The 13,282-nt window shown below is 38.4% G+C and overlaps 1 non-coding gene across 1 annotated transcript; it reads left to right on the top strand.

Moving 5' to 3' along the window:
* Positions 1-12,001: 12,001 nt before the first annotated feature.
* On the top strand, positions 12,002-12,129 carry LOC120305208. The gene has a single exon (XR_005555958.1). It is a non-coding gene; the product is annotated as a U4 spliceosomal RNA (small nuclear RNA).
* Positions 12,130-13,282: the final 1,153 nt, after the last annotated feature.

Below are 13,282 nucleotides of genomic sequence, written 5' to 3'. Positions count from 1 at the left end.
CCGAACAACCATACACACATATATACATATACATATACATATACATATACATATACATATACATATACATATACATATACATATACATATATATATATATATATATATATATATATATATATATATATATATATATATGTCTTTGGTTATTCGGGTTTTCTCCTGAGTAAAATTGGAAGTGTCTTGGCGATGTTTCGATGAAGTCCCATTTGTCATCTTCAGGCGTTTTCAGCTTCGTGCTCTTGAAGTCATTTGAGCTTCAGGCTCGAAAGAATGAAGCTGAAAATAAGAATAATGAACATATATATATATATATATATATATATATATATATATATATATATATATATATATATATATATATGGTGAAAATATAAACTGAACACCAGGGTAATAAAAACTGTAAAAGTTTTTAATAAATTAAAACTGTAAAAGTTTTAAAAAGCGCCAAGCTTTCGCCGTCACCTGCCGGCATCCTCAGGGCTGGCGCGCCAGAGAATGAGAAGGTCTTTTATAGGCGTGTCAAGGTTTGCGCCCGGCTCCTTAATCTTGTTATCGGGCCTAATTGGTTCAGCCGTGTGCAATTAACTTGTACTTCTTTTCTCTTTTTGGTTGCATTTTTATCCTCATCCATCTCCAATTCTCCCAACTCTGGATTAGCTAGATGGCAATTCCAGTTATTTCGGTTGCCTTTATGTTCTGACCTCCCCTCAGGCTCAGGTAGTGCACATTCCACGTTCCTTTCTCCACCGTATCCTGTCCGGTTGTTACTTTTAGAATCGCATTCATTTCCGGTCTCAATACTTTCGTTTTTAATGTGTCCGTCATCCTGATGATCTCGTAAGTTGCTATGGGTCCGGTGCAGCGTGGGGGGGTATTCCGCAAGGTGGAGGGGTCGTCTCTTATTCGTTGTCATGCCCAGCTGTCTTGCGCGTGTCCTACTCCGAGTACTCAGTCCAGGGGGTGTGTGTACAGCAATCAAGCCGCGCCCCTCCTGGTTGCAGCGCTCTTCCTCAGTTCTCCCCTTTTTTACGTTGTTAAAAGCATTCGCGTATGTTCCATGGGAGTCCTCAGGATCGTCGGGTAGGGGGTGTGACGGCTCGATCTCCCGCACCCTGCCGCTCTCCGATCTTCCCTCCTCCTCTATAACGGTGTACGAGAGTTCATCGTCAACCACCTCCCGTGGTTTGTCCTCATTGGAGCTGATCGTTCCGGCTGCACGAGGGGGTCTTCTCCTCCTTTCCGGACCAACCGTGATGTTTCTTTTGATGTGTAGGCAGGTCGTTACATTTGGCGGTTCACCCGCACTTCCACCTGCCGTATCTTCCCTCGTCTCCTCTTTGCTGTCAGGGGTCCGGACCTTGGTTCTTATCACCCCCCTGATCCTCTGGGATTGCAGCAGTCTCACGGGGGTGGTCGAGGTATCTCGCGATTGCTTTTCTTCCTCTGAATTGCACATGGTTTGTTGGGTAGTTCGGGTGCTGCCCAAGTTGTTATTGGGCAATCGGGGGTGTTGCCGCTGATTATTGGCACTCCATGATCTTAAGGCCAAATAGGACGGACATAGGTCAATATGCCTGTTAATGGACTTGCTGTCCGAGAGCCATGCCTCTCTAAGAAGCCGGCCCCCTTTGGTACTATCATTTGCCAATACACTGACGCCACTAAAGTTAAACTTATGGCCCAGATCCACCGTGTGGGCCCATATTTGGGAGTGACAATCTCTCCTTCTCACTGCCAATTCGTGCTCATGGACCCTGGTCTTAATGCGTTTAGCAGTCTCCCCAATATAATTGCATTGGCAGTCCATGCAGTCAATCCTATAGATGGCTGCCGATCTTTCGATGCTGGGGAGCGGGTCCTTAGGGCGCATTATTGCCGCCCGCAGTGTTTGGTTGGGTCTATGGGCCACCTGTATTTTATATGGTGCCAGGATCCTAGCTGTGGCTTCTGATACATTATGGATGTAGGGGAGGGCAATGCGTGTGGTGGCTTGAGGCATGGATTCTTGAGATACGGGGTTACTCCGGAGTCCAGGTGATTTCCTGAACTGGTTAATAAGTTTGGCCGGGTAGCCGTTACGTCTACATATTTGGAAGAGGTAGTTTCTCTCTTCCTTTTTAGCTCTGACGGTGCTGCAGTGTGTCTCCACCCGTTTGAATAGCGTCCTGACACAACTGGCTTTATGGGCCATCGGGTGATTACTCCCAAAGTGGAGAATCCTGTCTGTACATGTTGGTTTTCGGTATACCCTGGTAGCTAGACATCCATCCACCTGGCGCTGCACTAATACATCCAGAAATGCTAAACTGCCCTGATCTTCCTCCTCCATGGTGAATTGGATGTCTGGGTATACCGAATTCAGGACGCCCATAAAGTCAGTCTTGTGTCGTTTCTTAATGACCGCAAACGTATCGTCCACATAGCAGGCCCAAAATTTTGGTTGATGCTGGGCCATCGCTATGTGTTCTAGCTGCTGGAGTACCATCTCTGCAACCACACTGGAGATCGGCGACCCCATAGGTGTTCCTTTAATTTGCTCATATATAACACCCTGAAAGGTGAAATAGGTGTTAAGGCATATTTCCATCAGCTTTACAAGGTCCTCCGTTTGAAGGGAGTCCTGATGCTGCCCATGGTCTCCTTGATTAAGCCGGTCTCTTAGGACCGCAACCGCAAGTTCTTGCGGGATGGAAGTGAATAGAGAAACTACATCAAAGGAAACCTTGACACGCCTATAAAAGACCTTCTCATTCTCTGGCGCGCCAGCCCTGAGGATGCCGGCAGGTGACGGCGAAAGCTTGGCGCTTTTTAAAACTTTTACAGTTTTAATTTATTAAAAACTTTTACAGTTTTTATTACCCTGGTGTTCAGTTTATATTTTCACCATGAATATTCCCAGGGTTCATATTTTTAACCTTTTTAATCGCATATATATATATATATATATATATATATATATATATATATATATATATATATATATCTTCTAAATAACCAATAAAAATGTGAGCACCAGGAATATTATAAACTAAAAAAGTTTAATACCATCACCAATCACCAAGCTTTCGTCAGAGACTACTGACATCGTCAGGGTTTATGCTGGTCTATGGGAAAGTTCCTTTATAGGCAAACTGCCGTTTGCACCCAATTCCTGGACCTTGTCACAGGTCCTAATTGGTTTCACTGCATTCTAATTATGGCTTTCACATCGGTGACTCCTCTTTTCTTACCTCCCCTGCCTGTGTGTGTGCTACTGTTCATTTCTGCCTCATACGGTCCTGGGTTGGGGAAGTTCTCTCCCCCCTTTTTTTGGCTGGCCAAGTCATCCATATCTCTGAGTTGTTCCCTCCTCTCCCACTCTCTCTGCCTTTGCCCCAGCTGTCCTGTTACGATGCATTCTCTCCCTCCTTCCTCCTTCTCCTGCTCCTTACTCACTTTCCAGTTGTCATCCCTTATCCTGTGGAGCTGCATCCTCAGCTTTTCCCCCCGTCCCGCACCTCCCACTCCCCCCCTTTGTCTGCGCAGTTCCCATTCCTGTAGTTGTTACATTGCCTGGCATCTGTCTCCTCCCTCCCCCCGCTTCTGGTGCTCTCGATCTCCGCACCAAATCGGACACCTCAAACACCTCCTTCCTCCTTGCTCCTTCCTCCTTTCGTGAGTGACCCACACTCACAAAAGCCATACAGGATATCACCAACACACGTCCATGCAAAAAGCAAACCCAAACCCATACCGATGATGAGGCATGACCACAAACCAGAAGCCAGACCACAGCTGCATCATTAGCCACTTTAAACCCCTCCAATCTATACATGAAGCAAACTGACACCCACCATGAAGATGAGGCACAACCATGAACACGAAGCCAAACAATAGCAATGCTCACCATCTCACATCCCCCTGCAACTCAGATTAACCTGAGCACAACAAAGCCCCCACCCAAACAGAACACTCCCCCAACCAATCAGAGCACAGGCAAGCTCCTAACCAATCAGAACACACCTCCATCCAATCAGAACACAGTCAAACTCTCATCCAATCAGTTCATACCCCCACTGGCAGTTAAAAGGAAGAAACAGCTACGATCACACATTGTTCTGAGAAGCACGAAGCTGAATACACCAGCCTGAAGATGACGAATGAGACTTTGTCGAAACGTTGCCAAGACACTTCCAATTTGACGCAGGAGAAAACCTGAATAACCAAAGACCTACACACACACACACACACACACACACATATATATATATATACACATACTCCAGTTATTTATTGTTAAAACCACATTTAAAACAATAAAAACAGTTATATACAAAAATTAAAACAACTTAGCTTTCGCTGGTCCTCTGCCAGCGTCCTCAGAGTGGGGCTTAGGGGGTGGGAAGTTCTTTTTATCCCCTTGCTGATCCAATTGCTGTCGTCCTTCTCATATTGCCATAATCATACGCTATGTCTTTGTTACTTACTGTAATCACTACTCTCTCCTCCTCCCCTTTTTTGATGCTTGTTTCATTCGTATCACTCCAATCATCACATTGCAACTCTCATTCTAATTTGTTACCTTTATTCGCCCTGGATCGTGTCCGTTCTCTCCTCATAGAAAAAAAGAGGCTCCCATTGACATGCTTTAAGCTCTGATGATGTTGGTAGTGCTGTCCGACGAAAGCTTGGCATTTTATTAAACATTTTTAATTTAAATTTTATCCTGGTGTTCGTGTTTTTTGTTTTTATAGTATACATATACATATACATCATATACATATGCATATGCAAACACATACACATACACATACACATACATACATACATACATACATACATACACATCCAAGGCAACAGGTTTCCTTAAAGAACATATTTATTGGCTACAAGGTATTGGTATGATCAAAAGTGAAACCAAGACTGAAATTCCCTCCCAAAAATTACAAAGTTACAATGTTGAACTTCCCACTCCAGTAACTAATCACATTCCCCAATAAACTACATTGGCAGTTTTTCTAACGGAAAGCGCAACCGGCCAAAATCCCAGCAGCAATGTTCTTGGTTCCCACAGGACAATTTATTGTTTTGTCTAACCTTAAAAGCACCCATTCCCTCCTCCCAACTGTGGCAACCAAAAATGAAGTTGTACATATACATATATATATGTATGTGTGTGTGTGTGTGTGTGTGTATATATATATATATATATATATATATATATATATATATATATATATATATATATATTTAATAATGATGGTGAAAATGCGACTCCCGGGCATAATTATAAATGGAATGAATAAAGCGCGTTCACTAGGAGAGTTTAAAGTTAAAATACTTTAATTAAAGTATTTTACTATATTAAAAGGTTGCCAAGCTTTCGTTGGGAAAACTCCCCAACATCTTCAGGGCTGAGAGACCGTTTCTAACAAGGTGATTCAAACGGGTTCCATAGACGTCTGCGCGTGGTTCCTAGACTGTGCTAGCATTCCCTGCTGAACAGCTGATAGGTGGGAGGGGGAATCGGAGTAAAGATTTCTTCCGTCGTTCTCTCGAGCACTTTTGTTCACATTTCCGTCGACCTCAGGGGGTATTGTTAAAGTTATGTTCCGCCCTCTCCCGGCAGTACTGGCTCTCGTTGCAGTGGGGGGATTTAGTTTGATGTCATTGTGTATCCTACCATGGATACCAACAGACTTTTGCTCACAGAAATGGGGGGGATTTAACTTGAATATTAACCTATGAGGGAAGATGAGCATGGGGGACACCATGATGGAGGAGGATGATTCAAACATTGAAAAATACCACATCCAGTTGATGCTTGTACATGCGAGCGAAGATAAATACGGGAGCACGCAGCAGAGGAAAGATGTTAAATTGCAGCCGATGAAGCCCCGCCTCCATGGTAGGATACATAATGACATCAAACTAAATCCCCCCATGATATTCCATGAAGTCTGATGGGTTCTTTTTCTTTTAAATAAAAATGAATCTGGTAAATCAAGCTCCTAAATAAGGCTGCAAACTCAAAAAGATTATTAGGAAATTAGTTTCTCTGTGCACTGTGCAATCTCAAGTCAACCCATTTCCTGTAATATTTTTTTCCCCTCATTCTCTTGATTGCCTGGGCAGACAGCATATAGAAGAAAGCGGGGGCTAGACAGAAGTTACCTTTACATATTGCCCCCTTGCTCAGGATGAAAAGAATGTGATAATTACTTTGGGCTTCTCACTTACCTTTCATTTTATCTGGGACCAAGTAGGAAGCCTTTCTCGTATCCCCTCTAAGATGTACCACAGTGCCTTTATTTTACCTTATCACAGAACACATGTTATTCTTAATATGCACCTTGGGCTTACTTGCCAGCAACTGTATTATAAAAGGTCTGGAATAAAATTAGTCTTAGTGAAAAATCAGACATGTAACTGAATACATAAGCAGGAAAAAATACTGTGAAAAGGTGAAAATGTAGTATCTGGACAACAGAAAGGAATAAATGCAATCAAATGCATTACAGATAATGCAGCAATCAAGAACAATTCCATTAAATAATTACTCATTTTTCTGTTGGACTGTCATTAGGTTATATCAGTGCTGTTTTTACCAGTTATCTGTTAAGATGGAATGGGGAAATCTGAAAAGCCTACACTTTTTCTTCAATAAAGATGTGATACTGCCGGATTTGGAATTTTTTCATGTTTTTAATTAATTTTATTTAATTTGGGGGGTTTGTAGACATCAAAATTGTAACACAGATTAAGTTAGTTGTACAGAGTATGAGAACTTTTGAATTTTTTTCTCTTGACCCACTAATTAATTTAATTCTGAAAGTGGCTCCCAAGAAAATGACACCGTGGTAATTGTTTATATTTGAGAATAAATTATTTATTTGGGGGTATAGAATCATGACTCCACCAGGCATACCATGCTGACTGAAAATGTATTGGAACTACAGAATACAGTACAGTTGTGATAATGAAACTCACCTTCTTGATGAAAAGAAGTGGAACAAGAAATTCAGATGTCAAGTTGAATATTTCTCCTAATCTTTCACCATCACATATGGAATTTTATGAAGCAAATATTTTATATTTTCTCCTGCCCTTTGGAACTTCTTGCCCCAGAGTAAGGTTGACTCCAACCCTCCTGAATTTCTTGGGAGTCCAAGGGAGGGGCTTCACATTGCAGATGGTTGATAGATTAATAACAGATCCCACCTCCCCCCTTGCTCATCCTATTTCTTCTCTCCCCACCTTTTAGCTAGGGCTGTGTATTGTATTTTGTATTTCTGTATTTTTGTAGTATTTTATTTATTTATATAGAGTTTTTTTAAGATTGTAAGCCACACAGAGTTAACCTGTGGTAAAATGGGTGGCCAATAAATGTAATAAATAAATAAACAAAGAAATATATTTAAAATGCCAGCTCTTTGTCCCAAGAAATTTAAAGTTAGATCTGAAGCACATGAATAGCAATAAAGCAAGGAAGATGTGAATATGTTTTAGAAAAGTGAACAAATATGTTTCTGTGCATAGAGATTCCATTATAGTTGGTATTGACGTTAAATTCTTTGGGTTTAGCAATAGTTCTTCATCAAAACAGAAAATTATGAAAGATACGATCTCAAAAGACAGTAACATAAAATATTTATTTAAAAAGAAAGAGTGAATGGACTCACTAGTTTTGATTCTGGAAACAGCTAGAGTGGAAAAGAAAATCAGGAACTGAAAACTCCAGTTCTTTTTAACCATGTTTAAAGAATATTTTATTTATGGTGATTTAAAATTGAAATAAATCTTCAAAAGATTGTGGCATTTTTTCTATCTAATGGACAATATCTGGAATGTTTATAAAGGATGGATTAATAATTATTGTAACGAATTTGACAACACTTTAGCTCATATGTTCTGATCATGATCCCCCTTACATGCTTCTGTAAATAAGAACCATTTTTGGAGTAACATTATGCAATATATTGGAGAATTATTGATAAAATTCTGGTTTTAAAGACATGTATATTGTATTGAATTATTGTATATTTTATATCAATAACTATGACTATGAATGATCAGAAGAAGGATGGGTCTTTCAAGCTGTAGCAATAGCAAAAAGAATAATTCTAAATACTATAATTCCAGATATAAAGGATCAAATTATTATATGTCTCTCTTTCAAAAAATTTTTGAACAGGATTGGTCAACATTGAAGGTTTAGTTTACCTTTTTAAAGACTTATAGAATAAAAAATACAACTTGGGATGTAAGATATAATTACCAGTTTTTGTTTATTTGCATTTTCTTGCATAAAGTTCTTTGTTTTTGTTTATTTTTATTTTGTATTATTTTATATATGTGTTTTTGAATGTGTAAAAATATTTGATAGGACCTTTAAAAAAGCAAAAAAGAAAAGAAAAGAAAAAGAAAAAAAAGTCTGATACAATACCTGAGCGAATGGAACAAACGTTATAGTTTTCCTTGCCCTGGCATTCAGCTCTGCAACATTGCTAGCCATAGTTCTGAATCTCTGATTTAGTGCTATCCAAGGTACTGAAATTATTTTGTTGTTTCTGCACCTGTCAGATGCCTTGCATTTTCTTGTTTGAGCTGTTGATCTACTTCAATTATAAAATTACGATAAAACAGAAAAATAATTTTCTTTAATAAGTTATATACAGAGGTAAAGGTTTTGCTCTGAGGAACAGCATTTTATTGCTGTTAGATTTCGGGAAATCTACCCCTTCTGATTACTGCCATTATAATGCATATTTACACACACATATACACACACAGAGGGAAGGTGGAAATCAGAACAAAAAAAAGAGAAATGTGTGGGAAAAACCCTTCAAATATTGATTTTTTTCAAAGCCTAGACATCTAGACATTTTAAATGCTAGATATCAGCTGAACCAACTTAATTCTCACGAATGGCTATAATTTATCATTTTAGCCTGTCACCAGTAAAAATGGAGCTGTTCACTTTTGAATCTGTTGTTAATGAATCTATTTAGGGGTTTGAATCCAGAGTTCTCATATCCTTCAGGGATCACTGACCCTTTAGACATTTCTGTATCGAGAGTGCAATGAAAAAAAGGAGAGAAGAGATATTATCTAATAATACATGGTCCTAGCTTAGGATGAAACTGGTACATGTATGGCTATATGGATTAGGTTTTATCCTACTATATATTCAAGCCTAAAGTCTAAATCCTGCAGGGATAGTGATGTCATTTCAGTGATGTCAGAATAGATGCAATTTAATATGAACATTCATTTAGTAAGCATTCCACTCTACTAATACCTGTAAGGAGCTAATTATTATTTTTTAATGTAAAACTATTAATGCAAGGTATGCATCAAAAAAAATTTACACTGATGGTTGTGATTTGTATGCCTTTAAACAGTAATTATAATTCAGGAACTCTGGATTATTTATAGAGATTATGGAACCCTGCTAATTATATGTTGATTGAGACTACAAAGTTTACCAAAAGACAAGTACAAACACAACAACATTCACCCTAGCTGATTCAAGGAATTTATTAGACATAATTAGATTTCTCAAACAAATTGGATAACATTTGCTTCAGCTAGATAAGATGACAAATAACTTGTCTAATTAATATCCTTAGAGGATTCTTAATATGGAATGATCAGATCATTGCACAGAAAGAAGGAGACTTACTATGACATCTATGTATAAACTGATTATAAAGTTCTGGAACATACAACTATTTTTATTGTTTATGCCATGAAAGTGAATTTCTTTCACCTTTGATGCAGCTGTTTACATTTAAAATTTGTTGCCAAACTGCTGACATGAATACATTTATATATTTCTGTTCACTTCCAGAGCTGCTAACCACATTAAACGTATTTGAAATTTCATGCACATTGGTTTTTGCATACAGCAAGTCAAAGTAAGGGGCATTGCACACTCTGTAAGCCTTCTCCTTGGAAATAGAAATGTACAAAAGAGCAAAAGCCTTAGTAAAAATGATGAAAGTAGCATTTGGCCATCATAACACTAATTCTCTCCCATTTAGGAGCAGGACACAAGTCAGAACTTAACATGCTATAATAAAAGAACCTGGCAGGGCTCAGGAAGGCCTTGTTTCCCGTGCAAGACACCACTACCTTGATTTTGAATCAACTTTAATAGTCTTTTTTTGTAATAAAATAATCCCTTGAACTATATTCCATGCTTGACGGATTAAGAGTTCTTCACAGATAGATAAATTATATATCAAAATATGGAATCTAACACATACCGTAAATGCCGGCATATAAGGCGACTTCTGCAAGCATTAAAATCGGCGCCAAAGACGGGGGTCATCTTATACACCGAGTTGTCTTATACGCCGGAAATACTGGTAGTTTACGGCGTATAAGACGACTAGGAATGCGACTCGGCGACAAAGACGGGGGTCATCTTATACGCCGGGTCGCCTTGTACACCGGCATATACCGTACTTCAAATTTGAAGATGTAAACCTTTCTCTTCCCATCATCGTACCAACAAAGTTAATAATATTGACTGAAACAGGGAAATTATAGAAAAAGCCAAACTGCATAGGTTAATGTCTTTCATTAATAAACTTTTCCATCATAATGAAGGTGCCACCTAACCCTTTGAAATAGCCTGCGGGATGTCCAGTAAGCATGGAAAACAATATTTTGTTACTTAAACTCATTTTAAATTTAAAACACATATTCAGCATCCTTTAAGAGACTAGCCCATAATTTGTTAATGGAACATTCTAATTCAGAACACTGGGTTCCTACAACTGTTGAGCATCAATCTTAAATTTACTTTTTAACTCTGCATTTTAAAAAACTAGTTTAGCTAGCATGAGAAGAGCATCTACTTTCTAGGGAGAGGTAACCAGGACTTTTGCAATGAAAATACAGAGAGAGAGGCGTTCAGCAATGATACTTTGTTATTGATTGCAAGCAAATCACAAACATCACACTCTGCATACAAATCCTCAGATTCTTTCCACTGCTAATAGTTCAGCTTCCAATAACATTTCTGAACCAAATTGAGCAGTTAAAACATGTTTTAACTGAATATATTGCCATTTGCCAATTTGAAACAATCCAAACTCTTCCTGCTGCATGACAAAGTTTTCAAATAATTGGTTAAGGATTAGCTGATTGCTATTGTTAATGCCAGAAAAAAAGGTTTACCTACCATTTTCAAATTTAAATATAAGTTTTGTTCCCCAAGTCATTGAAATAAAGTATATTTTGCAGTCTTTGATGTTTGAAACACAACAGAATTTTGACTGAAATAGGAATCAAGCATTACAAAATAAGCCACAATAAGTCTATATTACCTGAATAGAGGCTAGCAGGGTAGCAATTCTGCTAAACCCACAGGGGGAAGTCCATGTTGTGATATGGAAGAAGAAAAGCTATTATTAGAAAAATGATTAACTTTCCACCTGACAACATTTCCACCACTTTAATGTTACACAGCTTAATACTTGTTGGACTTTGCATTAGTTTCAAGGAATGCACAAATAGGCATGGAATGGTTCAATTCAAATGACAGAAAATTATAAAGCTCACTGAAAAATCTGAGCTCATTGGAAGATTCTCTTGCTCACAATCTCTGTCTTGTTATTCATCAGTCGTCTCCTCCAATGACCCATGATGGAGCTTGGTTAAACTAGTGGTGGAGGATTTGTATGAGGAGTGACTGTGATGGTTATGATTTGCTTGCAATCAATACCAATTTACTGTTTCTGAATGCATATGTCTCTGTGTTTTCTTTGAAAAAGCCCTCCTTAACTCTCCCTAGAAGATAAGTACTCTTCTCATGCCAGCTAAGTGAAAGCTGTTAATCTGGTAATCAGAGATGACAAAACCCTCTAATTTGGAGCTAAATTCTGGTTTAATTCCAAGCTCATGCCAAACTATCAAAAGGTCAAATACTAACTGTGTCTATTTTGAGATAAATCATTTAGAAAATAGGAATAAAAGAGGATGAAGCTGAAATTGGGAAAAGGTCAAAAGCTTTATACAATGGCAGTATCATAACCAGTGAAGTTAATTTGAGGAGCAATTGTTGCTAATTAAAAACTACTTATAATAATAATAATAATAGTAAAGTTGGAAGGGACCTTGGAGGTCATCTAGTCCAACCCCCTGCTCGGGCAGGAAACCCTACACCATTTCAGACAAATGGCTGTCCAGTCTCTTCTTAAAAACTTCCAGTGTTGGAGCATTTACTGCTTCTGGAGGCAAGCTGTTCCACTGATTAATTGTTCTCACTGTCAGGAAGTTTCTCCTTAGTTCTAGGTTGCTTCTCTCCTTGATTAGTTTCCACCCGTTGCTTCTTGTCCTGCCTTCAGGTGCTTTGGAAAATAGCTTAATTCCCTCTTCTTTATGGCAGCCCCTGAGATATTGGAATACTGCTATCATGTCCCCCCTTGTCCTTCTCTTCGTTAAACTAGACATACCCAATTCTCGCAACCGTTCCTTATATGTTTTAGCCTCCAGTCCCCTAATCATCTTTGTTGCTCTTCTCAAGCAGGAGCTTTTAAAATATAAATTAGCGGGGGGGGGGACCCAGATTCTTCTGCTTTCCCTCAGGCTTAGAACTCATGAAAAGAATCTCAAGAATTGGAACCTGACAAAAGTATTCAACACTGTTCTTTGAAACAATAAAATAATTTCTTTTATATTTAAATTTCTGGCTATCATTAGCATTCAAAAGAACAAAAGAGGAAATTTTCTTGGTCTTTGAATAGAACAATATTGGGTTTGGAGAATATATTATCAAGCCAATATAATAAAAAGATTTTTCCAGATTACATTTCTTGGGAGTTCATAGACTTATCTGAGGGACTGTTTGAAATGTAAAAAAAGGAAGGAGAGAAAGGTCCTGTTAGATTCCTACAATAGTATGTCTATTCCAACCAACTCATTCTAGTTAATAGTTGTAGACTCTATAGTTCTCCAGAACATTTTTATGCTATGAGTAAAAGTTGCATTGAAAATAACAATAAACTCCCCAACTTTTGCCATTTATGTCAAATGCCTGGGAGAAGGATAGAAAGCAGGGAGAATATTGAAATCAAAAATATACCTTTGCACTATAGTGATTCATTAGTAGTTTGCCATAAATCATTCCAACCAAAAATTTGGAGGCATGTGGGATTATTTGGTGATGGACAAGAAGACTGTTTCTTGCACTTTTCATTCAACCTTTTGCTTCTAGTCTTTTATCTGAGCTGCATTACTTGGGTAACCTAGTCTATCAGCAACTGATTTATTCAGTGGAAGACATCAA

Source organism: Crotalus tigris, unplaced genomic scaffold, assembly GCF_016545835.1.
Source record: "Crotalus tigris isolate CLP2741 ecotype Arizona unplaced genomic scaffold, ASM1654583v1 scf7180000017546.9332058, whole genome shotgun sequence".
In the NCBI taxonomy this organism is placed as follows: domain Eukaryota; kingdom Metazoa; phylum Chordata; class Lepidosauria; order Squamata; family Viperidae; genus Crotalus; species Crotalus tigris.
The sequence above is the reverse complement of the archived record's forward strand: the minus strand, read 5'-3'. Positions and strand labels throughout refer to the sequence as shown.